This window comes from Macaca nemestrina, chromosome 15 (assembly GCF_043159975.1).
Source record: "Macaca nemestrina isolate mMacNem1 chromosome 15, mMacNem.hap1, whole genome shotgun sequence".
NCBI classification, from domain to species: Eukaryota; Metazoa; Chordata; class Mammalia; order Primates; family Cercopithecidae; genus Macaca; species Macaca nemestrina.
This window is the reverse complement of record NC_092139.1, coordinates 5,077,197-5,104,086: the sequence shown is the minus strand read 5'-3', so window position 1 is coordinate 5,104,086 and position 26,890 is coordinate 5,077,197. Positions and strand designations below refer to the sequence as shown.

Genomic DNA, 26,890 nt, shown 5'->3' with positions numbered 1-26,890 from the left:
ACTGTGAGTTTGCAGTTTCCCTCCACAACCTCATCCGCAGGAATCCAGAAGTGTCTGACGCCTTCCCTGGGCTGGGAGCCCCTGGAGAGGAGGATCTGCTGAGCTCTTATGACATTGTGCCCACAATTATGCAGGTATTTGGGAGATGCTCTGAAAATGCCAGATGAAGGGCTGTGAGGATGAAAGAATCTGCTGCTGAACACAAACTGCTGGGCTCCAGGCTACTGAGTCCGACTCATTCCATGGCCCAGCATGTCCCATGGCTCGGCATGTCCTGTGGCTCAGCATGTCTCATGGCTCAGCATGTCCCGTAGCTCAGCTCTCACTCCTTTGCTTCTGCAGGTCCCTTGGTCTGGCGTGTCCTGCCCACTTTTCCTGAGTTCTCTGAATTCTACTTGTGCCTCCAGGGCCCCCTCTTTCATGAAACCTTGACTCACCACCTCCACCTCTTTCCCCACCTCACCCACCTCTGGCTACTCTGCCACTGTCCTGCTCTTGGGACCCTGCACCCCCCTCCTGCTGGGTCCCTGATTCTGCCTTGCAGTGCTGTGGCCCCCTTCCTGCCCAGTAGCTGGGAAGGCATCCTGAAATGCATATCAGACTTTGTCCTGTCCCTGCCTCCCATTGCCCCTGGACCACAGCCTCTGAGATCCTGCCTGCCTTCCTCATCTTGTCTTCCATTCCTGGGGAACAGTGGCCACATAGCCAGGTGGCTGGCAGCATGGACTTGGGAGACCCTACCAGCCTGGGTTTGAACCCTGGCTCTACCGCATGCTTGCTTTATGACTTGGTTCCTCATTTTCCCCAGCTGTAAGATGGTGGTGGTGAAAGGACCTGCCTGGTAGGGTTGTTCTGAACGTTGAGATATTCAAGTGCTGAGAATACCACCCAGCACAAGGTTGGTGAATGCTCCAGGAGGGTTCACTGCCGCCATGGCCATTTTCCTGTTGATCCTGGAGTTCCGGCCACTCTAGCCTCTGCTCACATTGCTGGAACTTGTCAGACCATCTCCCACCTCAAGGTCATTGCCTCTGCCATGCCGTCTCAGGACACTTGTCCCCTGCCTTACCATTTGGTCAGCCCATTATCTTTTGGGGCTCAGGTTGAATGTCACCTGCTGAGAGCAGCCCTCTCTGACCATCCTTTTAGAGTGGCTTCCCCACCTCACATTCCCCATCAGAGTCTGGCCTGATGGTGTCTGCTGGTGGGTTCTGCTTCGCCCAACCAGAACTTGCCCATCATGAGGGGGCAGCCTTGCCTGTTGTCCCCTGCACTGCATCAACACTGCCTGGACCAGAGGCCCTTGGTAACTGCCAGTTGGCTGAATGAATGCAGGAATGAAGCATGAATAATGCAAAGATGCTGAACCATGATATGAGGGACTCTTTCATTCATGTGGCATGGGGGTGAGCTCCACCCCATACCTAACTTTTACTATGTGAGGGTTTTCCTTCTGAATTTATAAGGTGCCCACCTTAAAGACAGGAATTCAGCTCGTATCTTTTAATAGACCCTGCAAGGTATCCAGTTCCTAGGACACAGCATTTTGTTGGTTATTGAGTGAGACTGAAAGGGAATGAGATGAGTGGCCAAGAGCATAGAGCTGGGGCCTAACTGCACACATGTGGTCTTGGCCCCTAGTATTTATTAGCCAAGTGTCTTGGCCAACTTCATTTTATGCTACAATACCTCAGTCTCCTCAACTATACAATGGGAGTAATAATAATACCTTTTCTAGTTAGAGGGAGGATTAAATAACTCAGTTATGTTTAAAGTCCTGAAACAGTGCCAATGCCCACCACATTACATTTCTACGTAAATGTGAACTGCCTTGATGATGGTGATGATGATGGTGGTGATTGTGATGATGATGGTGATGATGGTGGTGATTGTGATGATGATGGTGATGATGATGGTGGTGATTGTGATGATGGTGGTGGTGATGGTGATGGTGATGGTGGTGGTGATGATGATGATGGTAATTGTGATGATGGTGGTGATTGTGATAATGGTGGTGATGGTGATGATGATAGTGGTGATTGTGATGATGGTGGTGATAGTGGTGATGATGGTGATAGTGGTGATGATGATCATGGCGATGGTGGTGATGATGATGGCGATGATGGTGGTGATGATGGTGGTGATAGTGGTGATGATGCTGGTGATAGTGGTGATGATGGTGATAGTGGTGATGATGATCATGGTGGTGATGGTGATGGTGGTGGTGGTGGTGATGATGGTGGTGGTGGTGATGATGATGGTGGTGATGGTGATGATGGTGGCGCTAGTGGTGATGATGGTGATGGTGGTGGTGGTGATGATGACGGTGGTGATTGTGATGATGGTGGTGATAGTGGTGATGATGGTGGTGCTAGTGGTGATGATGGTGATAGTGGTGATGATGATCATGGTGATGGTGGTGATGATGATGGTGGTGGTGATGATGGTAGTGATTGTGACGATGGTGGTGCTGGTGGTGATGATGGTGGTAGTGGTGATGATGGTGATAGTGGTGATGATGATGGTGCTGGTGATGATGGTGGTGATTGTGATGATGGTGGTGATAGTGGTGGTGATGGTGGTGATAGTGGTGATGATGGTGATAGTGGTGATGATGATGGTGGTGACTGTGATGATGGTGGTGATAGTAGTGATGATGGTGGTGATAGTGGTGATGATGATCATGGTGGTGGTAGTGGTGATGATGGTGGTGGTGATTGTGATGGTGGTGATTGTGGTGATGAGGGTGATGTTGTTACCTTGAAGTAGTTTTCAAAAAGTGGAATAGAATGGAATGAAAGAGAACACTACTGAGTTAATAAGAAGAAAGGTAGGGCACAGGAAGTGTTTGCTAGCAAATGGAAGAATCTAGCTTATTCCAGTATCAGTTGAATGCAGTAGACTCATGAACTTTACCGAAACCAAAATTTACTGAAACTGATGAGAGGATCCTGATTTCCCAGAGTGTGGACTGAAGCCTCCAGGAGGTGTCAGAGATGATTTTGGAGTAGTGCTTTTCACACCGTCTGTAAAATAGGGCCCATTTAAACAATTTTCAATCTGTTGCAAACTGATAATTTCATTAATGTGTAGAGAAACATTTTCACACTTCACCCCTAAGAGAAGAAGGTTTGTGGACTGGTACCTGGAACAGATACTTATCTTGTAGCTGCCAGCAAGAAACACTTTCCAGATGGGCACTGTAGCAGGACACTGCTAGGACACGCTTTGAGTAGCGCTGTTTCAGAAGAAAATCACATCACGTGGGGCTTTGAATTTCACAGAATCCTGTGGTCTGCTGGATGCTCCCCTGTGAATTATCTTTCAGTTGTGTGGTTGTATATGGAGGAGAAAGTTGTAGTTTGTGGCTCATGCATCACTGACTGGTGATATTGGATGATTTCTCTTTTCTAACAAGCAGAGAGCAGCCTCAGGCACAGAACCCTTGATGGGCACAATGTCTTGCCAGAATGGAATTACACTGACTTGTTTCCATTGCAATTTATTTTGTGGCCACTTAATATTTTTGGATATTTATTCTGATTTTCCTATTAGAGCCAAGATGTAAAGTTTCTTTAATAGATTATTTAGGGGCAAAAAGTGAGTTGCCTTAAAACATAATGTACATTATCATGCAGCTACGTGTGCATATATGACAAAAATCATGAAAGTGGTACAAGGCAAATTTGTAGAGGACTCTAGTGGAAGGCAGGATAGAGGAGTGAGAATAGACCAAATGGATGTTTGGGGTCATTTGGGACCATGTAAGCCCCTCCCCCTTATCCCTGGTGGACTAGCATTAAGGACATCCTCTTCTTCATCCCAAACATCTGCTTTATGGGAAACCACAGGACCATATTGTTGGTAGTACTGGAAAAGCCTAGTTGGCTTTATCTTCCGGATTCTGAGAATGTTGTCAGTGATCATGTTTCTTTCTTCACTGGAGTTGCTAGGAAGTCCAGCATCCAATTTCAGTTCCAACCTCCGATCCCTGCACAGAACCCTACAGTATGTGTTTTGTGTATTGAAGCCATGGAATCATGTATTTTTCCTCCTTCATTTATTTTCTCCCTGGCCTTTTTTTATTTTGTCTTGTTTTTCTTAACTGCAGTTTCATTTTTGTAAGCTGTCTTACATCATTGTTTGGAACACAGTGGGGGTAATTCATAAATGCTGAATAAATAAATAATGACAAAACTTTTTCCTCAAACTGCGAGATTAGGGCCACTCCATTGTTAGAGTTATTTTAATGTGATCGGGACAAAGAGGCCAAGAGTGTTGTAGGAAGTAAGCTTTGTTCTCGCGGGCTTGGGCTGGGCGATGCTGTGGTTGTTGGGAACGCTAATTTCTGTTATTTGGTGGTGCTCATATCTCAGGCCTCTGTTTGAGAAACAACATAGATTCCTCCAAGGCACATATTTGCATCCTGTGTGGGCCGAGGTGCCTGGCTTCATTCTTTCTCCAGATACCCACACTATCTCATGGGTATTTTTAAATGCATATCTTGAGAGCCAACTTCTCTGCTGTGTGCAGGCTTTTCATGATGCCAGGAGAGTTGCCATGTGGATTTGCAGGGGCTGAGGGCAGAAACAAGGCACGGGCAGCATCAGCTCAATGGGTAGGACCCACTGTCCTTTCAGCCCTTGGTGGGGTGGCCTTGGAGGAAGGGTCAGTCTCCAAGCGGGGCAGAACTCAGTTCCAGGTTGGCCAGAAGGCCAAATGGACTGTGGGGTAGGTCTGAGGTCGGGTAGTGGGGTGACCCAGAAGCGGGAAGATGGTGTGTCAAACGTAGAGTGAGACAGAGATGGCAGGGGCTGGGGAGTTGTTGGGTCCTGCGTTTTTTCACACTTGTGTGGGGATCTTGAGGAGTTTTGTAGAGGTGCCACAGGGTCTGCCTGTTGAGGAGCAAACCAAACTGACCGGGTTACAGGTGCCATCCACTGTCCCTTCCCATCTGATTGGTTTGGATACTAGGATGTTGCATGGATTCGCCTGGAGTTCAGACATAGCCAGTGAAACAATTTTGAACCCCCTGCAGTAGTCCAGCCCCTCATTTGGCACTAAAGGAAACTGACACCTTGCCAGGGATCCCAAAGTGGTAATCCCTCATCCTCTTGCAAAGTTCCAGGGGAGGGCACCACCCTCCACCTAGCTACTGAAGCCAGAAACCTGGGCATTCACCTGCCCCTTCCATTTTCCTCCTCATCCCCATCCCTGCCACATCTCTGCATCCTGGCATCTCCAGCCTTCAGCACCTCTCCAATTCATCTGCTTCTCATTACCCCCAGCCACACCACGAAGGTCTAGGCCCCCCTTGTCTCTGCGCTGGGAGGGCACAGATGCATCCTGAGCCTTCCAGCTTCCTCTATTAGGCCCATCTAATTGGGTTTCTGCTGGGCAATGGGAGTGATCATTTGAAACTTCAAATCTCATTATGACAGGCTACACCCCTTCCTCCATGTTCCCATCTTGTTTCAGATCTTTCAGTGGTTGCTCATGGCTTGTAAAATCAAACAAAACAAAACACCCAAATTCCTCACCAAGCCCCATCCTGCACCTCTGGCCTTATGATGGCATGATTCTTTGAGTCTGGGGACCTGGACACATGGTCTGAGCTGTGCTAGAACTCTAACCCACACTGCCCCCTGCCATGCACAAACACAGATGTTTGCTGGCTGACTCCAGCTCACCCTCCCATCCTAGCCTCGGCATCACTTCTGCAAGAAGGCCCCTTCCAATTTCAGCAGGCTCCATCACGTCATCCTTCCTGATGCCCTTTGGCATTCTGGGCTAATCCTTCGGGGCCCTCAGACCCCATCCCCACTGCCTTAGTTGTCTGGCTTGCTCTGTCTCTTCCCCCACTGGGTTGTCAGCTTCCTGAGAGCCAAAGTCACATTTAGCATTAGCCTGCGTCCCCGGCCTTCAGTGCGGTGCTTCTTCGGGCACAGGAGGTGTGTGCAGAATGGAAGGAGACTTTAGTTTTGTGGGGAGACTGTATTATTGAGAAGTGGTTTCATGCTCCAAAGCAGGAAATATCTTCCTTCTCCTCTTCCTCTTCTTCCTAGTAAATTCTTCCTCCTCACTGGGTGGATGAAGCATCTCATGGTGGAATAGTTTCAGATCCAGGGTTCCCAGGAAAGGGATCCACCTCCAGTTCACCATCCCCTTCTCTTTCCTGGGAGGTCTCTGGTGCTTATGCTACTAATAATGAACATTTAACTAATGAGTTGCTACCTGTTCATATTACAAAAGCCTCCCTGCCAATGGCCACGAGAGACATTCCTGGGATCAAATCAGATAAGATTTATGGAGCTTCCTGCATAACAGGGTAACACAGCATTGAGGGCCATGACAGCATCCCAATATGCAGGACCGGGAGGGATTTTTTACAGGGCTTGACATATGAACTGGATGATTCTAGAAGAAATGAAAGAAGCAAGGACCAGCTCTATCTGATACTATCAAGAAAGAGGCCTCCCACTATAGGATATCTCAGTGGTCTTTGTTCAGGAGGTTGGAGGAACTAGTTGAGACTGGGTAAGAGCAGGACCCCTGCACGTGGAGGGGACGTCAGTCACATTTTTAGCTTCTATATGGCCTCAGGTGTCCTGGTGGAGACCTTGGCTCTCCTGTCAGAAGCTTCCTCTGATTGTCAACAGGTGTGATTTTATTTTACTCTTTATGCTTTCATCTTTCGTGTTTAAAACTTTGATCAGTCTAGAATTTCTTTTGATATAAAATGTGAGGGACAGAGCCAACCTACTTTTCTATTTTAGATTGCCATCAATTGTCCCAACTACGTTTATTGAATGATAATTGCTTTACTCTGATTTTCTTGCCTCCTTTATAAATACATTAAATTCCATACAATTTTGTGTCTATTTTTGGACTTTTCATTTTGTCCCATTGAATTCTGTCTATCCTTGCAACAAAGCCACATTGTTTTAATTATTATCACTATATTATATGTTTTAATAACAGAAGTCTCTTTCCCTCATACCTTATTCCTCTTGCAGCTTTTTCTACTTCTTGTTTATTTTTTATATAAATTTTATCTTATTTCCTATATGTCTTTTAAATATCTGATAACTTTAGCAGGATTTTAGTTGTGTAAGAAATATAGAATTTTAATCCTGGAAGAATGCTGAGGAGGTTTCTAACTCTCTCATTTTCTGGAGAGGATATGATTTTATCAAAGTGATGCTGTGAGTTTACGGCAGTGAGAAACCAGGGAATCCCCAACCCTGAACCCACCTCCAGATCCACTCGCCCCACCAAGCCTCCAGCTTTTGACCCTGCATGTTTTTAGGTACCCAGAAAGAACTTAATATTTAGCTTAGTGGACTGCTACGATTTAAATTTGACCTTTTGAATCCAAGCACCTCCTTCTGCTATGTTGCTTTTAGAAGAAAGGACAAAGCTAAGGAATTCAACCTTTATTTCCATTTATCTCTTAGCCTTCCGAGATAGGCCGCAATGTGGCCAACACCACTCCTTTGCCTCCATGGTCAAAGTTGGAAGGAAGTTCTTTCAGAGGGGTTGGCTTCATTGATATTGTGGGGAAAACCTTACAAGTACCCAGGGCACGGTGTTTGATAAGGAAGTGAGTGGTGTGAAATCCAGTCTCAAGAACAAAAGCCCTACAAGCCTGTACCCAACAGAGCCACTGGCCTAGAATGGTAATAAATAGAATTGGGTGACAACCCTGAAGGTCACCCGTGGTTCAGCTCCGGAGGTGTCCTTGTTTGTACTCACTTTGAGTTACCATCAACTTATAAATAGTCTCAGGCCAATTGCCCAGTGATGATTTTGACTGTCCCTTGCCAGGGCCTGGGCTTGTGGTTTGGTTGTGAGTCTGTCATGGTCTCTGTGCTCAGAGAAGGAGGAAGGAAGATGATGGATGCTTCTGGTGATGCAAGCAATGAACATTTTTGGACAATGTGCCTGATACCATTCTCTGTACTCTCCATGAGTTAATCCTTCAGTCCTCAAACAATGCTTTGAGGCAGGTGAGGAAACTGAGCACTAAAAAGGTGAACGCAGAGCCAGTGTGAACACAGAGAGCCTGGTGCCCTGCTAGACCTTGCCTCCTCTTGGCTAGAGCTCTATGGCAGTAGTCGGAACCAGGGAGCCTTGGTTAAAATATCAACTCCATCCCTTATGACCTTGGGCAACTTATGAATCTCCACATCTGTATTTTTGCCTTTTAACTAGAATAATGTATGTTGATTATAGGGTATTAGGATTAAATGAGAAAATGTATATAAAACTTTTAGGACGTTATCTGGCACCGGGTAAGTACTCAGTGAAAAAAGGTAATGGTTTTTATAACTTGTTTAATGTTTCTAAGCCTTAGGTTTTTCACTTATAAAATGAAAGCATCATTATATATGGTGTGTGGCTGTCTTCTCTTTTGGTTTGGTTCGGTTTGAGGATTTGTTGGGTTCATGTCACCGTCATGACCTTGAGCAGATTCCTTAACCCCTATATGCTGCAGTTGCCTCCATTCTAAAGTGGGGGTCCTGATAGTGGCTGGCTCAGGGTTGTGTGATGATCAAATGAGATGCTTAGAGAATAAGCATTGGCGTCTGGCACAGACATCCTTAACCTCCAAGATCCTGTGACTTGTTGCACCTATGTGCTTGACTTAGCCCACAATCCGTCCCCATCTCCCTTCTCTTCTCTTTGTTCTGGGAATCTTTAAAAACACTTGGTGAGCTTGGAGTCAGTTTTGGAATCATCGCCTACTTTTAGGGTAGTCTGTTTCATTTGGGGTAAACATTTAGGTTTCTAAGACATTGGGACAGTGCTGTTTGACTTCACATCTATTCATGTGCTGTCACTGAGCTCTGTGAATATGATGTTTTCATTCTCCCAACTATCAGAAATGACAAAGAACCATTTATATAGACTCAATAGGCTCTTAGGGGAGGCACCAGCCCTGTCTGTAGCTTCACTGCTTCTGAGACTGAGATGGTACCTGGTGTATCAGTTACCTATTTCTGGCAACAAATTATTCCAGAATTTAGCTTGTGATTTTGTTGACAATTAGGCTGGGCTTAGCTGGGTGGTTCTTCTGGTCTTGGCTGGGCCCCCGCATGCATCTGTATTCAACTGCAGGCTGGGTATAACACTCTGATTTTGGTGTCAGCTGGGATAACTGGGGTGACTCAACTCTGTTCTGTACTCTTTATCTTGGGCCTGTTCACATGGTGGAGGCAGAACCCCAGGCAAGAGGGAAGTGTGCAAAGCCCCATTAGTCCTAGGCTCAAATCAGGCCCACCATCTCTTCTACCTGCAATTGGCAACATAAGTCCCAGTCCAGCCCAGATTCAAAGGAAGGGGGCACACATCTTCTCTTGATGGGAAGAACAGAGTTCACTACAGAGGGGCCTAGTCTGGGGAGATGAAGAAATGTGGCCATTTTTGCAGTTTGCCTCGCTGACCACATAGAGGCTGACTGGTCCTGTGTTTTGTGTCATATATGACTTTATAGAAATGTGTCCCCAGCTGGACTTTGCAGAGATGCAGACTCTGTCTTTCTGTTGTGGGCTGTCTACCTTGTCATGAAAAGGCCAGAAAATTCCTGAAATGAGCGTCCTTTTCAATCCTTCAGGTGAGAGGCTCCTCAGGGACCCACAGACCATTGTTTTGGCTTCTGTCTCCCTCTGCTTGTCACACACGGATCACATACACAGGTGGAAGTGAACTTGTTTGCTTCTCTTCCCCAACTGTAAGCTCCATGAAGACAGGAATCTCCTTGACTCACTATTATATCGTTGGCACCTAGTAAGTCACCACAAATATAGGATGAAAGAAGGTGGAAAGGCAGGAAGGGAGTGAGTGAGTTATGAAGTTAGGCATCTAAATAGGAAGGAAATGAGAGAAAGCCTGGATGGAAGAAGGAAAGAAAGACACTGGAGGTAAAGATTGCAAAAGAAAGAGGTGAAGAGATAGAAGGAATTTAAGTTATTCTTCAACAAGCTAGGTTTGGGGCAAGGCACTGGCCTTTCTGAACCTCACTGACTGCATCTGTATGATGGAGTAATAGTAGCACCTACCTGGCTTGTAATGAAATAATACATAGAAGCTTTTAGAATACTGCCCATCACTGATGGCTGCTCTAGTTGTTATTCTAGTTGCAGCTGATGAAGGCACTGGGACCCTCAGCATGGAAGACACAGCAGCAGGGACAGGGGGAAATGCTGTGGGTCCAAGGAGATTGTGCAAGTGCTCAGAGGGACATGGAGAGAAAGAAGCAGCCCAGTGATTGCTGGGTGCTCTGCCATTCAGTGCTTCTTCTAGGCATAGCTTTGAGCAGCAATTGGCCAGGTTTCCAGAAACTTCAGGACAAGTGGACTGTGAACTCTCTGCAAGCTAGATGCTGTAGTATGCATTTTCATAACTCCCCCAAGGATGTGGACAGGTGAAAATAAACTTGCAGTCACACAAAATCCCACCACCCAGAGATTAATCTGGTTGACATCCTGGCTGAGTTTATTACCATAATTTTTCCTATGGGTACCTATATAAATATAGAAACTGTAGACAAAATTGGAATTGTACCACTGATATGGTTTGGATTTGTGTCCTCATCCTATTCTCATGTCAAATTGTAATCCCTGGTGTTGGAGGAGGGACCTGGTGGGAGGCGATTGGATTCTGGGGATGGATTTCCCCTTGCTGTTCTCATGATAGTGAGTGTGTTCTTATGAGATCTGGGTAGCACCTCCCACTTTGTTCTCTTCCTCCTTCTCCGGCTATGTCATGTGAGATGTGACTGCTTCCCCTTTGCCTTCTGCCACAATTATAAGTTTCCTGAGGTCTCTACAGTCATGCTTCCTGTACAGCCTGTGGAACTGTGAGTCAACTAAACCTTTTAGTCTTTATAAATTACCCAGTCTCAGGTAGTTCTTTATAGCAATCCAAGAATGGACTAATACAACCACTTACGCTGTATCTTGGGTTTTTAAAATTCACATTATTTTGTGAGTATTTTCTCATTGACTGAGAATTTTGGGGTCAGTCATTTTTCTCTTCACCTCTTAGACACTCAATTTCTGTTTAGAAAATGGGGAGAGTAAGAGTATCTCTCTCATAGAAGTTGTCTGTTTTTGTTTGTTTTTTAATTTGAGATGGAGTCTCACTCTGTCACCCAGGCTGGAGTGCAGAGGCACAATATTGGCTCACTGCAATGTCCACCTCTCGGGTTCAAGCAATTCTCCTGCCTCAGCCCCCTGAGTAGCTGGGACTACAGGCTCACCTCACCACACCCAGCTTATTTTTGTAATTTTAGTAGATCCAGGGTTTCACCATGTTGGCCAGGCTGGTCTCAAACTCCTGACCTCAAGTGATCCACCCACCTCCGCCTACCAAAGTGCTAGGATTACAGATGTGAGCCACCGCGCCCGGACTATTTTGTTTTGATCTGGGGAGGGTTAAATAAGTTAATATCCTTAGCCCAGTTCCATAGCATCCACTGTAAGCTTTTCTATATATCCTTCATTTAGGAAGAGCGAACATAGTGCCAGGCTTTGCTTAGAGAGAAGTGCTCTGCATGCTTTGGTGCTAGCACACAATAAAATTAAACAGAGAGCACTTAAGGATTCCCGAAGCATCCAGAACAGCAGTGGTTGGTTATAAAGGACAGCAATAGTACAATGACACTGCCTCCAAGACGAAGGACAGCATTAATTAGTACTGGGCAGTGGATGGCCAGGCTCTTTCAGCGCTTTACTGAGAGTGTCTGAAGGGTGGCAGTGATGGAGAGTGGGGCCATGAGTGACCATCTCAGGCCCGTTGGGAAGATACTTTTCATGTGGTTGACCCATGGCAGAAGGAAGGACTTGTGTCATCCCTGAGTGTCTGAGCATGTTGGGGCTGTGCCTCAGGACACGGGGTTTTTCTCCCTGGTCTCGCTGGGATGCTCTTCACACCTAAGCAGGGTTTGCACATTCAGACCCGGGCTGTTTGTATTCCAGCCAGCATTGCTGAGAAGGCCGGGGAGCAGCTTGGTGCATACTAAGGAGCAGTCCCTGCTGGCTCTGTCCACACCAGGCTCTCTGGGCAGCTGTCCACGGAGAACACAAGCCAGCAACCTTTGAGGAGAGCCAGGCCAGCATTTGACCATTTGAGGCTGAAGGAACCCTGGGTGGCCCCTCAGGGCCTCGGCTCTGCTTTTGGGGGACCTTGAAGGCCGATGCATTTCCTCCCCAGCCCTACTCTTGGTTTACCTGGATTGCTGCTGGGGCTTTCAGACAGACCACGCTTTCCTATTGTGGAGGCTCTGCCTTGCCCAGGTGATGGAGACTGAATCTATTGGTGATGATCCAATAAAGGGTCTCAGAGTTCAGCAGAGGGTGCTGGGATTCACCCCAAATATTCCAGCAGAGGGAGAGAGACAGGCTGTGAAACAGAATGAAATAATGATGTGATAGGAAGCCCTACAAGCATTGGCCTCTTTAATTCTCCCTAGGACTCTATAAGGTAAGGACTACCCCACATACCAGGATATGAAACAAAGGCTCAGAAGGCTCAGAAGGTGGAAATAAATCTCCCGGGTTTGACCAGGAGCCCAGCAGCCCTTCCCGAGAGCCTGTTGACAAACAGTACAGGCATGTGCCTATCTCAGGAGGTATCTTCTACCTGCTTTCTTCTGAGCATATGGTTGCATCATATGTATTGATTGCTGCTGGAATTCAGAGGCCTTACAGATCTATATCATGACTTTATGGAAATAGAAAAAGAAAAAGTATTTTTCATGGTGGCTCAGATTTACTTCTTTATCCCTTGCAGGCAGAGGCCCCTAACAAATATCAAAGGATGACTGAGGGGCCTTTGGAAGCTAGGAGACTTGGCTCTAGATCTCCTCTACCACTTCTTAGCCATGAGACCATTGGTAACTCATTGAACCTTCCTGAACCTCAAATAGCTGCTATTGCTATTTGTTACCCATGAGACCAAGGAAATAGTCATCATGCATCATGTTCTAGGCAGTGCACAAGCTAAGAAAGGAGCAGAGATTAGGAGAAAAGAGGAAAAAAGAACAAGCAGGACATTTTTCACCTAAGAGATTGACCAAACAAATTTAATTTAATCAATAAATTACCCAGTCTCGGGTAGTTCTTTATAGCAATGCAAGAATGAACTAATGCAACCATTTATGCTGTATCCTGTGTGTTTTTTTTTTTAACTCACATTATTTTGTGAGTATTTTCTCACTGACAATATCAAGTGTTGGCAAACACATGGGGAAACAGCTCTTTTATACATCTCAGATATAAATTGGTATGGCCATCTTGCAGACACCGTTTGGCAATATCAAGTAAAATTGGAAAAGCAAATGCTTTGACTCCCTGTGACTATTTCTAGCTAAGGAGGCTTGAACCAGGATGTTCATTACAATATCAACATTGTGTGTAATTATGAAAAACTGGGAAAAAGTCCTAAATGACCATTAATAGGGGACTGGATACATCAAATGTGGCATATTCTTACCATGGGATACTTGGCAATAGTTAAAAGCAATGAACTAAATTTCTATGGGAGAGAAATGAAGTGGACAGTATAATATCATGTTTGTAAACCTACCCACCCCAACAAAATAATATCATATACAGCATGTCAATGTGAAGTGAAAAAAAGACTGGATGGAGAGGGGCAGGGAGATTGAGAGACAAAGACAGAGACAGCAAGCAAGAGAATGTGAGAGCTGTGCGTATCAGTCTAAAAAGACACATACCAAATCTCTGATAATTGTTCCTTCTGGGAGTGTTGAATGAGAAAAAAAGGATTTCACCTTTATCAGGAATGCTTTATCATGTATTATAATAGTTATACATATAAACACACACCAGATGACAGCTTCAGTAACCTCCAGTTTTGTGCATTTGATATATGGCTCCCTGTGCTTTTAGGTTTTCTTCTGTTACTCAAAGAAATTGGAGAAATAATTGTTAAAACAAGAGATTTATTTAAGGAGCATAGAAGGGAAGGTGAAAAGTTTGGATACCTAATGATTTTTATTTTAAGGTCAAGGTATGATTTGACTTTGCTCTGTAAAGCAATTTTCTTTTCTCCAGGAGAATGTTTGCAGCAAACATTTATTAATTACCTACCATGTTCATGGCCCACAGAACTGTCCATGGTACTAGTTCTCGATCAGGCACACAAATAAATCCTCAGTTTAGTAAGTTTGTCTTTGATGACTTTTTCTCTCAGTCTGATAAGAATTCAGCTTGCCATCCTCTGGCCCAGATGAGCCGCAGGATGTTGAAGGAAGATCAGTGCTGCCTGGTAAGTACATTCAGAAACACAAGTTCCCCCAGATATTCCAGTGTTTCTGCTGATCTCAAATCCCAAGGTCATGTCAGTTATGAAAACATCAACAAATTTATGGAGTATTAACTGGAAAGGAGTATTGTTGCTTCTTACTTTTTATCAGCACAGAAGATTCCAAGAACAGGGAAAATATCTAAAACCAAGCCAGAAAAGGACGTAAGTGCTGAGCCCATTGGTGACTGCCGTTATCTGCTTTGAAACCCCAGGAGTTGGTAATGTTGTTTGCAAGGAGACAGCTATGCTTCCTTTCTTGTTTTAGTCTTGGGCTGAGACAGATATGACATTTCCTAGATTAGGGGCCCAGAGCTACAGAAAACATGGCCCCAAACCAAAAACTTCAAATCTTTAAGTCATTCATCCTTGAGGAATATGCCGATGCCTCATTTACCCCTTGTGACTGCTAAACCCCTGACATACATTTTTATGCTATTAAAAGAAGGCTCCTAGTTTTGTTTACTTCAGTCTCCTAGATGTTGTCATTCCTCTTGAATCTCCTTAGAGGCTGGAGATTATATTTGGTCTGACAAATGGTTTTCTTTCTCCCCGCTTTCTCCTTACATATATTGTAAAAATATTTTAATAGGCGATATATGTATATAGTTACAACATTAAGCAGCATGAAAAGGTACACATTGCTATCATGAATACTCTTATCATCATCGTCATCACCTTTATTAGATAGTGAAAAGTTTGCAATGGGGCACGGTGACTCACACCTGTAATCCAAGCACTTTGGGAGGCTGAGGCGGGTGGATCATGAGGTCAAGAGATCAAGACCAGCCTGGTCAACATGGTGAAACCCCATCTCTACTAAAAACACAAAAATTAGCTGGCTGTGGTGGCAGGCATCTGTAATCCCAGCTACTCAGGAGGCTGAGGCAGAAGAATCATTTGAACCTGGGGGTTGGAGGTTGCAGTGAGCCACTGCACTCCAGCCTGGCAACAGAGCAAAACTCCGTCAAAGAAGAAAAGAGAAGAGAAGAGAAGTGAAGAGAAAACTTAAGTTTGCATACTAAACTTACTCTCTGGTTGACCAGTTCTCCTTCCCTGAGGCAACCACTGTTACAAGTTTCTTTTTTTTGTGATTTCTTGTGGATTTATTCATGTCATCACCTCCCATGTCATTCATCATATGTGTGTTTTTGTCACATGAATGATGGCAATCTACACATACTGTTCTGTATCTTTTTTTACTTTGTGATATTTCTTGGAGATCATTTCATGGAGGTGGATGTTGTTCTTTCTCAGTCTTTTATGTGTTGCCTAATAATCTGTGGAAAACGTTCTTCTCCACTGCCCTATTGGTTGACACCGGGATTGTTTCCAAACATTCATTGATGAATCAGTGCTACCTCGAATAATCTTTTAACCATGTATGCATCTTTATTTTCAGGTTTGAGTTTATTTGTAACATATGTTCTGATGATTGCAATTGCTAGACCAAATTATATGTGCATTTTAAGTTTGTCTAGATGTAAAGCATTGGTCTGCAAAGATATTATATCAACTTATAAACACAGAAAAATTAATGGCAGCACTGTTTTTCAATGCCCTCACCAAGCTAGGTCATTGACAATTCTAAAAGATGGATCTACAAGGGTAGTGCTTAAAAACATCATTTTTGGTTTAGGTTCAAGCCATATTTACACTTGAAATGGTATGATATCTTACATTCACTTCAACATAATCCAGTCGGGATGAGAGTGAGCAGGTAGGGGCATATAGGGAAAGAGATCAGCATTCTTTGGTAGTTGTTGAAGTGAAGCTGAGCAATGAGTACATGGTAGTTCACATTTCCATGCTCTGTACTTTTGTAGGTGCTTACATTTCTTTATTATTCTTTTTTTTTTTTTTTTTTTTTTTTTTTTTTTTTGAGACAGGGTCTTGCTCTGTCATTTAGGCAGGAGTGCACTGGCACAATTATGGCTCATTGCAGCCTCGACCTCCTGGGCTCAAGGAATCCTCCTGCCTCAGCCTCCCAAGTAGCTACGATTACAATTGCACCACACTGTGCCTGGCTAATGTTTTAAAATTTTTTTGTGGCAATGGGGGTCTCACTATGTTGCCCAGGCTGGTCTCAAACTCCTGGGCTCAAGTGATCCTCCTGCCTTAGCCTCCCAAAATGCTGCAATTACATGTGTGTACCACTGTGTCCAGCTCCTTTTCCTTTTTATAACAGAAATGTCCAAGCCATATATGAAACAGATCTGACTCACATAATAAAAATGTGGACAATAAATCATCGTGAGTTGTTTTCTCCTTGTATTTAGCAAAAACTCCTCCTGTGCTCATGACAGGCTGAGTGCCTGGCCCGTGTCTCCTTACTCTGCACAGCATCCTTGTGAGGCTGAGATCAGTGTTTTTATTTCTTGTCTCACAGATGAGAAAACAACAGAGGTCCAGAGAGATTAAGTAGGTAGCAGAACCAGGGAATGCAGACTTCTTGCAAAGCAATACACTGCTTCTGCCTGACCATGACTTTGCCTGGCTGCTGCCTCTCTGGCTACCATCTGTCTGCCAGGCTCTGGGGACACTAGTTACTCTGACAGTCTAGCTACCAGATAGGCTCCAGTAAGATGGGAAAGACCTGGACAGAAATAAAGGCATTCTATGAACATTATACCAGCAACTCTTTTTAAAAAATAGATTTTATTTTTTAGAGCAGTTTTAAATTTATACAAAAATTGTACAAAAAGTAAGAGTTCCCATATACCTCTTCTCCCCTTCCCAGTTTCTCCTATTATTAACGTGTTGCATTGTGTGCACATTTGTTACAACTGATCAACCAGTGTTGATGAATTATTAACTCAAGTCCACAGTTTACATCAGGGCTTACACTTGTGTTTATATTCTACAGGTTTTGAGAAACGCATAATGGGATGTATTCACCATTACAGTATCATACAGGATGGTTTCACTGACCTCCCAATCCCCTGTGCTCTGCCTCTGCAGAACCCCTGGCAGCCACAGATCTTTTTAGTGTCACTATGGTTTTGCCTTTTCCAAGATGTCACGCAGATTGAATCCTGCAGTATATGGACTTCTCGGACTGCATTCTCTGACTAAGCGAGATGCCTTTAAGGTTCCTCCACGTCTTTCCTGTCTTGATAGCTCATGTCTTTTTATTGCTGCTTAATATTCCATTGTCGGGGTGTACCACAGTTTGTTTATCCGTTTACCTGTGGAAGGACATCTTGGCTTCATCCCAGTTTTTGGCATATGGTCATTTTTCAATATTTTCCAAATGGTTTCATACGTGAATCTCATTGCTCTTAGCAGGTCATTCAGATGTGCTCCTGACCTAGACCCAAATGGCCTGGACCCACCATCATCACCTCCCTGTCTGGCCTCCTCTCCCACTCCATCTTCTTTCCTCACTCTGCAGACCCTCCAGCCCCCTTCCTGTTCTTTTGTGCACCATGTTGGATCCTGCACCTTCATCCTTTCTTCTTCTTTTTATTCAGAAGACCCTCACCCCAAGTTTTCTCACTGTCCAGATCTCAGCTGAAATGTCACATCCTCTAAGAAGTCCTCCCTGACCACTCTACTGAAAGGGTTGCATGCTGCCAGGCAAATGCACCTCACAGACTCCTCTTGGGATTTCCTTTCTTGCACTTTTCACTCTCTGAAATGACCCTGTCTGTTTAGTTGGCCATCGTCTGTCCCCCACCTCTGGAATGTCGGCTCCACAGAGGGAGGGACCACATCTGGCTTATCCCTGGCTGTATCCTAGCCCTAGAACAGTGCCTGGGGCCTCACAGAATATTTGCTGGATAAGTAAATGATGGATTGATTAGTCTGACTACTCCGGTGCTTTTCAAGTTGATGGCTTTCCATCTACATTCATCCATGAAAAGAGAGAAGAAACCAGGAAAAGCACATCTCCAGTAATGAGGGTTATGTCTCTGGCAGCCTGTATTTTGGACCTGGGTGGGACCATGGTGTGTGTTCTTGTAGCTTTTGCTCGAGTTTTGTTTACATGGCCCTCCCTATGGAGTCCAAGATGGAGCTGACAGTGTTGTGTCATTCTAAACAAGCATGTTGTTGCAAGAATCAATTTCAAAGAGATCCTCTTTTAAATGCTGCTTCTCTCCCTTCCTCTTCATCTATTCTAGCATTTGAAAGGTGTTTATGTTGATTCTGCCATTCTCCATTCCTGAGGCACAGATAAGCATCATAAATATGTTAGTTTTGAGCAGGTCCTGAAACTTGCCGACATAATTCCCATTTTGTTGTCAGTATTTCCAAGCATGAGTAGCCTTTTTTTTTTTTTTTTTTTTTTTTTGGTATGGTGAATTATCTACAGTTAGGGATGTTTTAAAGGTATTTTTATGAGGACGTTTAGTCATTGGGATCACTTGTTCCTGAGTCATGCATTTATTTTAAGTCTAAGTCTTTTGAAAGGTCATTTAGATTTTTCAAATATAGTAGTCGTATCATTGTCTCATATTCTTTCTCCTTGCCCATTTTTGTTTGCTTTTAACAAAGGAAATTATTTTCAAGGAAAGCATCTTCAGATAATGCACAACCAGACCCAGGGGAAACATGGCTTTATAGACACACTAGTGAGATCATTGTATAATTTTATAGGGGGAAGGTTTGTATTCTGGGTAGAAAATGGTGAGATTTTAAACCAAAGTTTTATTCCAATTATGAAAATAAGACATGTGCATGATAAACATTTTCAGACCAGTGCAAGAAATAAAATAATTTTTACTCATAGTTACTCTAGATATCATTAATATTTTGGTGTATTTCCTTGGGGGGGGTGTGTGTGTGTGTAATTTCATTAGACTGAAAACTCAAAGCGGTCAGAGTTCTTGTCTGTCGTGCTTATTGCTCTATACAGAGTACTCCTGAGAAGACACTCAGTGCCAATTTACTGACTGAATGAAAGTTAAATATATGTGTGTCACATATTTCAAAGTTTAAATAGTTCTCTGTATTTGATTTTGTGTCCCACCAGCAATTTCTCATTCTTAAATTTTTCTTCGAACATGGGATTTCTAAATAGTGGGCTGTTTTTTCGTGGTATGAAAAGTTGTGTTGGAAAGCCCCTTCGCACTGGAATCTTTGAAACCATCTTCATTCATTTCTTTACAAAAAATCTTTAGCAGTGAAATTCTTGGGTTAAAGGGCCTGAACACTTTAAAGACTTCCATACACTTTTGCTAAGTAACCCTCAAGAGAGAAGGGGCCAAGTGGCCTTCCCATCAGCAAGGAATAAAATGACCTCTCCTTTTATGTTCCCATTAAGAGTGGCTTTAAGGGTCCTCTTGTAATGATGTATTTTTGTTGTCTATATTAGACGTGTTGTCCCTAGTTTCTTAGTAGCATTCTGATTTTGCTATGGTATGTTTTCATGTTCAGAAGTTTGAAAAATTGTTAGGTCAAATTTAGTATTTTTGCTTTAAGGCTTCATTAATTGCTCCTATACTTAAGAAGGTCTCCATCACCAAGTTAGTTACCCATTATTTTCTTCTGCCTTTCTTGTAGGTTCCTTTTCTTTCCACTTCAGCTCATGGGACATGCATTTGAATGTGAGGTGTAGCTTCCTGACCGTTCTGGGTAGCCCAGTGACTCAGCACTATCCTGGGAATAGTCCTTTTTTCTTTTTTCTTTTTTCTTTTTTTTGCCACTGATTGGAAATGCACATCTTATAGTATTCCCATTTTTTACATTATACTAAATTCTCTTTCTGGACTTTTTATTTTATTTGTCTGGATCCGTCATGTCTTCATATTAACTGTTTTGACAGTTAGTTGTATTATATATTCTGATATCCAGCCAAACACCTCCTTCATTATATATTTTTTCAATTTTGGGAGCCATTCTATTATGTATATGCTACAAGAAGAATATTATGAGTTAGATCAGATTATAAAATACAGTGAGAATTCCATAAAAGTTACAAAATCATTTTGGAGAACTGATATTTTTACCAAATTGAGTAATCCCATTCAAAAGCCTAGTATATGTCTGTCCTAGTATGTAAGACTTTTTTTTTTTTTTTTTTTTTGAGACAGGATCTCACTCTGTTGCCCAGGATGGAGTGCAGTGGTGCCATCTGGGCTCACTGCAACCTCCACTTCCTGGTTTCAAACAAATCTCCTGCCTCAACCACCCGAGTAGCTGGGATTACAGGTGTGTACTACCATGCCAGCTACTTTTTGTAGTTTTGGTAGAGACAGTTTTGCCATGATGCCCAGGCTGGTCTCCAATTCCTGAGCAAAAAGTTATCCACCTGCCTCAGCCTCCCAAAGTGCTGGAATTACAGGCATGAGCCACTGCTGCTGGCCAGTATTTGACAATTTTAAAGTCAATATAATTCTAAGTTTAACTGTTATGGTTTCTTCTCAGGGAGCCCAACAATTTATCATGAGTTTTATTTCTATATGTTAATATTTTGCATTGGTTACTGCAGATGAGATTTTTGTTTCCTGTTAAACAATCTGGTGATTTTGCTAACATTAAAAAGAAATACTAATTTGGATTCATTCATTTTGTAACCTTAAAAGAGTGATTCATCTTACTCTCTTAGTATTTATCTTATTACTTATTATTTAATATTTATGTTAAATACTCTCTTAGTATTTAAAATAGTTTTCAAGTTGGTTCTCTTCAGTTCTCTGAGTATAGATTGGTTCATCAACTGCTCAAAGGGTGAAAAATGAAAGGGGTGCTTCCTGTGAAGTGTTTCCATGGGGCTCACAGTGCCCCTGAGCCGAGACACTCCTGGTTCAAGGGCAGTTCTGCTGCCCTCTCTCTGTGGAGAAGGCTTGTCTGTTGAACCTCTCACTGTCCTTTCCCTTCCTGCAGGCTGTGGGCCCAATAATAAAGGGCTGCTGGAATCCTGGTCTTTCTGCTTTGCTGTGAGAGGAGTTGGTGGTGGCCCCCTCATGCTTGGCCTTTGAGCCTGAGGAGGGATGAGGATCTTCCCTGGGTGTCCAGTTACTCTTTGAGCCAAGTGGTGGATGAAGACCTTGGGGGTGTGGTTGACTCAGAGGTCAGAGCTCCAGTGAGCAGAAGGAGCCCACGCCACCTTCCAAAGCACCGATTCCAAGTCAACAGGTGACCTTCCAGAATTGTGCAATAGGCTTTAACTTTTATTGTGCAACCAAGTTTCTCACATAATTAACTTAATGGCCTCTAGATGAAAACAGTGACAGTGAGACCCCACCGGCCTCCTCTGAATTCTTTGACCAACTCGAACTTTTCCCATGCTGGCTTGTAGTATTTGGATTTCTGCAAAGGACAATAGGGTTGATTTCGGAGTTTCAGACTGTGGGACTCTGTCCTAGTTCATGAGAAGAGTCTGGTAAGGCCACTCAGAGGGCAAGTGAGGTCTAGGACGCTGCATAAACAAATTAGGAAATGACAGAGAGGTACCAAACCGCAGCACGTTTCAACTGTGTGTTCCTTTCTGTGTCTCTCTGATTCAATGTGGCCAGTGTTTTCTGGAGACTTTTGCAAAGGTGGGAAGAGGGACACATGGCACCGTGACCCCATCTAGGTGCGTGGGCCTGGAGGCTGCTCATCAACCCACCCAGCTCCCAGGAGCCAGTGCTGTTCCGGGTTCCTGCTTGGATCACATTAGTGTTCATGGTCGTTAAGCTTATGCCTGTAACGATAATTGAGTCCTCTCCCCAAGAGCTGTTAATTGGGGAAAGGAGGGGTTTTGTTCTGCTTTGCTTGTTCCAATCTTGTGTTTTTGCTTAGAATATGAACACACATGGTCACACACATACATGAAAAGCCAGAACAACCAGAGGACCTTCTGTTTGAGCACCCAGACTAGACACACAGCAGGGAAACCATGCCCAGCCTGGTTCCCTGGGGTCTGGGCTCTTGGTTCTTTCCTTTGCGATTGAGGAGGAGGCAACCTGCTTTCTCTCCTGGGTTTAAAACCCCCTCTACCTGTCAAGTCCTCACATCATCTGTGGACTTTATCCTCAGTGCTTCTCTAGAAATGTCTTATTGTTTTCTAACAATAGAAAGAATTGTTAGAGAATATGAAACAAAGAGAATATGAAATCTGTTAGCATAAAGAATCTTTTAGTAAAGAGTACAGAAAAAAAAAAAGTCTGACTTGAACTGGTGTAAATGAAGAGAGGTGTTGATTGGTTACTGAAAAGCTGAGGGCCTCAGGCAGGCGGCTGCATTCGGTGGTGTGGACCACGCCAGTAGGGCTCTGCTCTCTTGTGCCTGACTCTGTGTCCATCTGATTTGTCTTCATCCCCCAGCGTGTTCTCCCCACAAGGGAGGAAATGACTGTGTAGAGCCCCTGGCTCATATTCTCAAAGCTTTGCAATCTTTACTTGGTGATACAGTTTGAAAGTTTGTCTGCTCTAAATCTCCTGTTGATTTGTAATCCCCAGTGTTAAAGGTGGGGCCTAGTGGCTTGGGGCCCTCCCCATGGTGATGAGTTCCTGACAGTTGGTAGCTAGAGTCTGGGGCCTCCCTTCTTCTCTCTCTCTCTTGCTCCCTTTTTTTTTTTTTTTTTTTTTTTTTTGAGATGGAGTCTCTCTCTGTCACCCAGGTTGGAGTGCAGTGGCACAATCTCGGCTCACTGCAACCCCTGCCTCCTGGGTTCAAGTAATTCTCCTGCTTCAGCCTCCTGAGTGGCTGGGACTACAGGTGCATGCTACCATGCCTGGCTAATTTTGTATTTTTAGTAGAGACAGGGTTTCACCATGTTGCCCAGGCTGGTCTTGAACTTCTGAGCAAAAAGCGATCCTCCCACCTCGGCCTCTCAGAGTGCTGGGATTACAGGCGTGAGCCGCCTTGCCTGGCTCTTGCTCCCACTCTTGCCATCGAATGTGCCTGCTCCCCCTTCACCTTCCACCATGAGTTGAACTTCCTGAGGCCCTTACCAGAAGCAGACATCAGTGCAAGCTGCAGAACCATGAGCCAACTAAACCTCTTTTCTTTGTAAATTACCCACCCATTCTCAGGTGTTCCTTTTTAACAATGTGGAATGGACTAACCTGGGAAAACAAATTTTAAAAATTTTCCTGACAGTTCCATAAAAAGTCCTGGAATCGATTCTCAAACCAATCAGTGACATGTGATGCTCTGATTTGATTGGCCAGGCCTGGGTCTGTCTGTACAGCTGGGTCACTGGGGTGGCCGATGGGAGAGTCAGCTCCGTCCAAGCCAATGGGCGGCAGATGGGGAGCGGGGAGTTCATCAGGATAAGCTGGGCACATGCTGCTCTAGTGATCTGGACTTTTGAGGGGCTCACAACCATGGTGCCTGTGTCTCTCTAATTCGACATGTTGATCGTGGGATAGCAAAGGGACGCTGCTTATGGAAGTTCTCTGGACACCAGCTGGACCGAGGCACCACGTCGACATATCCTCCACAATCACAGAGGCAGGAAGGGGGAGCGTGGAGAACTGTGCCCTGGCTGGGAAAGCATCCACCCAGAAGGGGCAGATGCCACTTCCACTCCTATTCAGTTGGCCAGACTAAGTCCCATGTGCAGGCCTGGGTTCTGCAGGTGGGGATGTGTAATTCCCTCCCGCTGAGAGGCACAGAACATTTGTGAGTCAATAGAGTCTGCTTTTGGTTGCCCTACTGGTCCCCAGATGTTTAGGTCCTACTTCACAGGAGACAGCCCCAAAGTCCCACTCAGTCACTACTCACAGCTCAGTGTCTAGGATCTTTGAGTGATGAATCATTATCTTTACATCATGGTTGGACATGGCTCTTCTTGATTCGGAGACTTATGACAAGTGCCCCCCACCATCAAACATCTAAGATTTAATGGTGAAACAGGGATAGGATAACTGTGGTGAAAGTTCAGAAAAGGGACGATGGACTGCCAAATGATTACTCCCCTGAAGTTCTCACATGAAGATACAGTGACATTCCCTTCTCTGGGGGAAAGAGAGTTCCTTGATTAGGCCTGATTTGGCTCTGTGGGACTACCTTCCGTCTTCATTGGCCTTCTTCATTGGCTTTAGTGCCACCTTTCTGAAGTCTTCCCTTTTTGGTTATCCTTGCTGCTGAATAAAAAGAAGATATTGGAAGACATGCTCTTCATAGAGTATGAGCAGGTGTCTCAGCCTAGAAAAATGGAGATCCAAGGATTATTTTCTACAACACTCAGTCTCTTTTATTCAGTCTGGTGATGGCTTGGACAATAAAAATCTCAAAACTTTTTTGGTCCCAGTTGGCTTCATCTGCCAAAACCACATGTACAATTTTTTGTTTTTTTTGAGATGTACCCTTTCCATAGATCTAAGATCTTGTCAGGCTCCCGTAGAAGAGCTATAACCATGGCCCCTTTGCTGATGAATTTTGTCCTAGTTTGCTAACACCACATCAATCCACTTGGGATTTTTAACCATAGGTGTGACAGCAGACCAATTCTAAACCACCCTTTGCCACTTAAAGACTTTTTGGCTTTCTTTTGTTGCTTTTCTCATTGGTTCTAAGAAGCCAGGGGGGTTTTCCAATCTTATGAAACCTTGAAGTTCTGAATTCTCTTTTATTTTTGCCAGACCCTGTTTTCTGCATAGGCACTTTCCAAGAAGTACTGGTTGTATTACAGAATAAAGAGAGTAGTTTGTTACCTTCATCTTAGGAAGGGCAATTTGGTGACTTCAAATGTGAGAGTTAGCACCTACTTGGGAGTAGGAATTGTCCTTAGTATGTTTTAGGAAGAAATTAGATTTATCATGCCTTGAGCCTCCCCTTTGTCCAGGACGCATGAAGGACCTGATGGGAATCCTGGGTGGTGTTGGGGAAGTTGGTGCCGGTGGAATACTAGTTTCCTGAGATCGACTCGGCACTTTCTATTCTGCTGAGTTAGTCTCAGGGCCTTCCTTGATTAGATAAAACCATCCCTTGGCATCTCTGAAGTGCAGCTTATGGGCTACTTGTAGTGATATGGGACATGGCCATTTATGGGGTCATGTATATTGTGTCATCTGGTCGTTTAGCAGAACCTGTTGTGTTCTGACATTCCCGAGTTGGCAGAGGAAGAAATCGGGTCTCAGGGAAGGTGTTGGTAAGTGGCAAAGTCAGGGTTGTTGCTCAGGTCTTCCTGGCTTGAGGTCTTTCTATTTTTGCAGATTTGTTTCTGGAAAGATTTATTTAAATCCTCTCTAGTTCACCCCTATAGTTTTTGAATCAAAAGGCTTACCTTAACAAGAACAGAAAGCCCCATTTATTCAGGTATTGTAAACAAGAATGGAAAAGATAGATGTGGCCCCATTTACTCATCCCATTCTCCTACTTTTTATCCCACACCAGGAGTCTCCCAGGCTCTAAGCAGACCTCAGGAAGGATGGGGCTGTCAGACATGAAATGTTAATGATCCTCATTGGATTGTAACTGGGTTCTGGTTTTTGAAGCTTGTTTTGTTTCTTGGGAGGCAGAGATAAGGTCAAGCTGGGGCTCAAAGTGTCATCGTAACCACCAAAATGGGGACCACAGCCGCTGAGTTCACTGGCTATGCCGTTTAAAAGGCAGGACACACTTTCAAATTTCCCACTATTTTTAACCAGCTTGCTTGCTTTTAAATTCATGTGTGGTTCCTGGAGACACTTGACCTCTTTCTACAGAGCCTTCCCTTCTGCCATTTTAATGAACAGCAGCATCAGTGACTCCGTAACTTCCAACTGCATCTTCTTCATCTTCATTAGCCTTTACCTTGGCATTCAAGCCTCTTCCAGGCCTCCTCCTCCCTTTTCTTCCTCACCTCTCTTACCATGGCTTTCCCTCACCCCCTCACCCACTTCTTGCTGTTTCTGCATCATACCTTCCTTTATGGGAATGCTCTTTTCCACCTGTCAGGATCCTACCCACCCCTCAATGTCCGGTTCAAATGCTACACCTTCAGAAAGATTTTTGGGGAAAAAAATAAAGTCTTTTTTCTTTTTGAGTCTGAGAGTATTGCACACTCATTATAGAATATTTATAAATAAAATAAAAGTCTTTCCCAGTCATATCAACCAGAGTTAATCACTATGAATATTTGCATATTTCCATTCATCTTTTTTCATGTATACATACATACAGAAAATATTTATAATACTGATACCATATCGTATATATAATTACATATCCCAATTTTAAATATAGTGTGCGTCTTGAAAATTTTTTGGTATCATTAAATGTTTTTCAAATACATAATTTTCACTGGATACTTGAAATTCTGTTCTACCTCTCTTCTACAATTATGTAAACATTCCTCTTACTGTTTGGTTGCTTACATTGTTTTCTTGTGCATAAGGCTTTGTCTCTATCTCTGATTATATATGTATAAATATAAGTATTTTTGAACAGTGTAAACTCTTTTAAGCTCTTAACACACATTGCCAAACGTTTTCTCAGGAAGGTGGTATTTGTTTTCACTCCCATATGTACTGTAAGCTTATCTTTCCAAATCTTTTCCAATCTGATGAGTTGAGTTTTAAGAAATCAACTACCAGTTTGGCAAAAATGGAAACTCATTACAGATTCCCCTCAGCTTACAGTGGGGTTTTTACTGATCTTAAGTTGACAGTATCATGTCAAAAATGCATTTAATATACCTAAT

The 26,890-nt window shown here is 43.8% G+C and overlaps 1 protein-coding gene across 8 annotated transcripts in view; it reads left to right on the top strand.

Annotated features, from left to right (window-relative positions):
- The window catches only part of LOC105470567 (phosphatase and actin regulator 3), a 270,600-nt gene that overhangs the window by 107,539 nt on the left and 136,171 nt on the right, over nucleotides 1-26,890 (top strand). Inside the window, exon 1 of one of the 8 annotated variants that reach the window (XM_071079095.1) lies at nucleotides 21,018-21,411. The exons of the other annotated variants lie outside the window; for them this stretch is intronic. The gene's annotated coding sequence lies outside the window, so the exon portion shown is untranslated. Of the gene's footprint in view, nucleotides 1-21,017; nucleotides 21,412-26,890 lie in introns of those variants that run through there. 8 annotated transcript variants of the gene reach the window in all.